Source organism: Scaptodrosophila lebanonensis, unplaced genomic scaffold, assembly GCF_003285725.1.
Source record: "Scaptodrosophila lebanonensis strain 11010-0011.00,11010-0021.00 unplaced genomic scaffold, SlebRS2 tig00000159-arrow-arrow-pilon, whole genome shotgun sequence".
NCBI classification, from domain to species: Eukaryota; Metazoa; Arthropoda; class Insecta; order Diptera; family Drosophilidae; genus Scaptodrosophila; species Scaptodrosophila lebanonensis.
Window position 1 is genome coordinate 141,330 of NW_022060596.1, and position 6,213 is coordinate 147,542.

Sequence of the window (6,213 nt, forward strand, 5' to 3'; positions counted from 1 at the left end):
TGGGTCAGTGCCAGTGCGCCCTGATTGCTGGCAATTGACGTTAGGTTGACACAATGTTTAAGGGTATCGGTTTGTAAAGCAATTGGTAGCTGGAGAGAAAGAGCTAAGGCGCAGAGTGCAAATTAAAAATTGAACACAAGTAGCACCTTTGGAAGAATGGGGTGTGCTTTGTACTTTCAAATGCCTATTCAACCTTCAAATTGGACGTCTGTAATAGCTATAATTAAAAATTAATATTGTTGGGACTTCAACAACACGTTACTTAATCAATTAGGCAAACAGTCCAAAGACGTAGGCGTAATGCCCATGTAGCCAAACACTTTCTCTTTGGACTTCATTCAACTGGATAATGACTGATGATGCAGGTAGCCAGAGAGCAATATTTCGTAAGGAGGTTGGGACAATCGACCTGAGAGGCAGGTACACGGGTTGAAGGTATTTTTAGCCAATTTTCGATTATGGCTGAGCTATGAATGCAGAGTAAACTGAATGTTTCCAGACATAGAATAAACTTCATAAAATTATTTGTCTCTAAAGCTAGAAAGCAAACATACATACATACATATTTGTATGTGTGTACAAACAGTGAAACCTTTCGTGGCCGGAAATTCACCGTCAACCAACCTTTTTCCGGCCAAGGGGAGTTAACAGAATACATAGACTTTCTTTTCATTGTTTGCTTACTTTGTTTTTAGAGATTAAAATAAATTTATTCTAATCAATATAAAAAATCAGTTTTAATTCATATATATCATATAATAACATATAACAATCAACATTAAAAATGAAGATCCAGATTCATTATATAGCTTTTTGTAATATACGACCCCTAAGCACAATTTATTGGTTCGAAAAGGTTTTTTTCGATAGTGCAACTTTTGATGACTTATGTATATGTATGTATGTATGTATATGTATTGATTTTTAGGCGATGATTGCACAAAAATATTAAACTAGCACACGTTTCACGTTAATTTAAATAAGGCAAATTTCTTATATGATTCTTATATGATATTATATATGATAATATACGGGAAGTACAAATTATTTTAAAATTGCGTGCAGTGTGACCAACTTTTACAATGTACTCTGAATTATTGCACATCGTTTCATTTAAAGTGTTGACACCTATCAAGTTTCAAAGAGCATTCATATTTCAAATGGCATCGATGAAACAGACAATCGATGTCACGATTTGTGGCATTTTATTTCTAAATTTAAATTATTTGTGGTTGTAGTGCACTGCAAAAGAGCTTATCAACCATATTTTATGTTAATTCATTGAAAATAAAATACCTATGTTAATTTTCCCAGTTTCTCTGCCTTCCAATTAGTTAATTAATCCGTTAGACACAATATTGATATCAGACATTTTGTCAATTGCGGTCTAGTTTTCGTTACAAAGTATAAAAAAAAGGTTAGGTTGGTATTGACAATCGAATTTAATACTAAAGTGTGTGTTTTGTTAACGATTAATCGATTTTAGTTTTGCAAAAAATGTGAGTAAATATCAACTTTATTACAGAGTTCTTGGCGTCGATTAGGGAAAACCCATCGATAGCTAAAGAAAAGTAAAACTTTCGATTGCTTGACAGCACTCGCCAGCGATTACCTCAATTTTCTTAGAAGCCGTCGCACCGGCTTGCTCGCTTTTTTCTGGAAAATCATAAATAAATATAAATACTCCCACACATAATTATGTGGTCGTCACTACACTTTATTTTCCATTCATGTGACATTCTTCATCATCAGTGGCAGCTGGCGCTTTGAAATCGCGTGCAGCTTGAAAGGCGCTCGTGGTGCATGCTCCTGGCGTCAGTAAGTTGGGTAAGTTGGGGCTCATCCATTGATGTTTGTTCGCTCGTTTCTTCGTTCCTGTCAATTTGTTAAATTGACTTGCACACACACACACACACACACACACACACACACACACACACACACACACACACACACACACACACACACACACACACACACACACACACACACACACACACACACATACAAATATCCAGACACTCGCAGAGCCAAGTAAAAAATGTGGACGCAGAAAATGCGAATAAAAATACAAATAAACACCATCTTAAATGTGGTTTTGCTACGACAAGGAGTGCTTTCCTTGCCCCTGTCCCAGTCCGTGCTGTGTTGAACGCTTTTATATGGCGCACAATTTGTGGCTACGGGCTTTCAAGTGTACTTGGCTGTTTGGGCGGACTATTGCAATCCAATGCGTCGTTAGTTGCCTTACAACGAATCCTAGACATTGCTGACGCACCGCACCGCACAGAACCGCACCGCTCCGCAGAGCTGCCATAGACATAGACGTGTGCGAGCCGGAGCAGAGTGCAGAGTGTAGAGATAATGAGCCAAATGGCGACTGTCGGACGCGCATGCAAATTTTGTTGACTCAAGCGTCGCGTCTCATCGCGCTTGCAGCACTTTTCAATGGGTCGTATGCGCGATGCCAAGACACGCTTCGCAAATGTGCCCCACACGGGCTCACTCAATCACTGCCGTCCGACAGTCAATCAGTCCATCAGTCCGGTCCGGTCCGGTCTGTCAGTAAGTTAGCTCGACATTCTAAAATTCCGTTTTGGTTGGCTGTTCAGCTATGAGCCCGCTAACCAACTGCTCTACCTCTTTTGACATTTGTTCTGTGCACCTAGCACATCAGCTTATGTCCTCGTCCTTACATACGAGTACGAATGTAGCACCATCTCTATCCCTGTTTCTGTTGCTGATTCTCCGAGTCTGTGGCTCCGCACAGCTCATCATTTGCTTTGCTTTACTGCCGCTTCTGCAGCTGCTTCTGCTGGTGCAGCATGCGAATCAAAGTCTCGATTCTCGTAAAAATGATTCATGATATCGCATTATTTCCGTATCATTTGTAATTTCCAGTTTCCTGCTTATTTTCACCAGGCATTGAGGGGGCATTGAGGTGGGCGCACAGCCAGCCATCCACTACATCTATCCACACACACACACACACACACACAGACACACATCCATACACATAAAGAGCGAGAACTCTTGCAATTACTATCTATCTGGTATTTTATAACTTTTGCGTCTTTTCGTTCCTCCTCGTCGTCGTCGCGGCCTTCCTGTCTGCCTGTCTGCCTGACTGCCGTGCTGATTACTGCGCCAGCAAGTCACAGTTACAGTTACACTCGTCGCCATTGCCATTCTCATCGCCTCCACGTCTCATCGTCGTTGTCATCCTCATCGTCATCGTCATCACCATCACCATCATTGTCAGTTTTCGTCCTGCTTGCGGAGTCTCGCCCACACGCCCATTGTTCGCATTTCTATCTTACGAGTATGTATCTGTGTCGCTATATTTTTGTTGTAGTTTTTGATGAACATTTAATTGAATTTTCTTACTACGTCGCTGCTTTGTCTCTAGCCACCAAAGTCATTTCGTACACACACACACACACACACACCCACACACTGCCCTCATTTTTGTTTTTGGGTTTGGCATTGACAAAAGTTATGCTCCTGATGCTACGTCCTGGGCATCTAATTAAAATTGCAATTGCTGCCGTGGCAGTGCGTTAAAGCCCCAAATTGTATCTTTAAGCCACTTAAAGCTACTTAAAGATACATTTAAAAGGTCTTTAAGCATCTTGGTTGCCAATGCCATCGCGCTTGCTGGGCTGCAGCCAATGTGCTATTCAACGCTGGCAGTTATAAGACGAAAAGGCCAAGTGCGGTTTCCTATAAAAGACAGTTGGGTGAAAAGAGCAGAAACAGAAAGATACAGAGAGTAGAGCAGAATAGCAAGAATAGAGCTGCCCTACACATTTGACTACTTTTTGGTTTTTTATCTAGCTATACTAGATATACTACTATACTTCATTGAAAAGAAATTGCCAATTAGAATATTTAACAAGTAAAAAAGCTAAAGTCGGGTGTCCCGACTTTTAAATACTCTGTACATATGTTTACAATAATTATAGAAAATAAAAAAAAATTAAGAAAATAAAAAAAAAAATTTGATCGATTTTACCTCTCTCGGTATTCGAACTCACGTAAAGGGTGTATAATTGCACATTTACATAGCAATTGCGTCTGTGTGAGTGTATGTATGCCTATGCGCATCAATTCGTGTCTGTGTAAGCATTTTCGCAGTCAACCAAACAGCAACATCAACAACAGCCGCGGGCAGCGCTTGAGCAGCGCTGCAGCAGCGCTGCATCAGCAAATATATTTATGGCTATAACTTCTTGTTAAATCGGTCTATAATAATGAAATTTGGCATACGGACACATAATAACTAACTGGGGGTATTTCCAAAATTTTAGTTCGAAATTCCAAGAATTACGGGAGTTACGATTTGCGGGGTAGAGGGGGGAGGGAGGGGAATTCCAAAATATACATTTTCTGCGTATTCACATAAGGCATCTGGGACTAAAATTTGGTGTTCCTAGGTCTTATAGTCTCCGAGATATAGGCGATTATACGAATGGAAAATCGGGAAAACCCCCATAGGGGGGAAGTGGGGGGGAAATCAAAAAAATAAAACAAACTCGTATAGAATACACACATAACGCATCTTCGTGCAAAATTTGGTGTCTCTATCTCTTATAGTCTCTGAGATCCAGGTGTTCATACGGACGGACAGACGGACAGACGGACAGACAGACAGACAGGGCTAGATCGACTCGTCTCGTCATGCTGATCAAGAATATATATACTTTGTGGGGTCTGCCACGCCTCCTTCTGCCTGTTACATTTTTCAGCTCCCGCAAACCTAATATACTCTTGTACATTTCATGTACAGAGTATAAAAAGAGAAAGACTCGCCACCCTAAACGTACACGTACGTGTATGTAAATAAAATGTATTTTGAAATAGCATTAGGTTTCTTAACAAAAAATAAATTGGCATTGTTATCATAGTTTATTCTGGTACTTGCTGTTTCTTTTAAATTAAGCTACTCCGTACCAAATGAACGACTCGAATGAATCCAGCTCAGCTGCTATGCTAAATATTTGTACTAAGTATACGAGTATAGGAGGATGAGGTTTCTTTTCAATGTTCAATTATTAGCAACTTTCGTCTGTTCTGCTTTAAAAGGAAAATGGGTTATCCTCACAATTGGCGACTACAGATAATTTGGGAGTGCTTGGTTTCAGAAGTGATGTATTATGCATAATTCGTTTAAGAAATTGCTCTTCCAACAAGGATCGGTTGGGGGAAAAATCAAACTCTTTTAATTTATTTCACAAAAATGGGCATTTTATCTCAGAAATGGGAACATTGCTGTGCCTACGGGATGATCGAATAATACACATGGATTTAAATGGGAAACCTGACCTTTGAAATACGTTGCCACAAAATAAATAATCTTAGTATTGTTCCATTTCAACTGCTCTGTCTTTGTAGGAGGATCTCCGCTTTCTGCGTTTAATTTGGAATTAATTATTTCTTTATTATTTTTAATAAATTCCGCCCAACATTTTGTTGGGGGTGACGCAAATTGATTTCCATTCTCAATTAAATATATAAGAATGTGCATAGTTAATATTTGTTTGGAAAATACAAACAAATTCTATCAGAGAAACGGGAAAATTTCTTGCAACACAAACAGATCTGATTGAAATGCTAGTACTATATACGTAATTCCAAAATTATTTCATAATAATACGCATGAATTCGAAATGCGCAACAAGCTGTGTTTTTTGATTGTTATTTTGGTTTTTATTATTTATTGTTGCTTCGTAATTATCGACGATAATTCGTCTAGATTTCTGGTTAAGTCACAGTAAGCAGCACTGTGGGGGAACGGGGTAGTGTGGGTGGAGGGGGGGGGGGTATGTGGATGGAGGGTGTAGCTCATCGCCGGCTATGCTGCTCCGCAACCGAGGCATAGAGACGCAATATCAAATAGTAAATAGACAAAAACAACATGACTTAATGAGTGGTATTTATTTTTATGCTAATTACTTTTGAATAAGCAGCACGTCTTGTTGTTGCTTTTATTGTTGTTGTTGTTGTTGTTGTTGTTATAGCTCTCGTCGAAGTAGTTTTTTGTTGTTGCTTTTGCTGTTGCTGTTGTTGTTGTTGGTATGCCATTTGCAAGATGTCAGGCGGGGGCTACGCGCGCCGGCAATGCAAATGCATTTAAAAAGATGCGCAAAGTTTTCAGGAGATGCCGCCAGCTCCTTACCTCGCCCTTGCTTCTCACCGCTGTTGCCTTTTCTT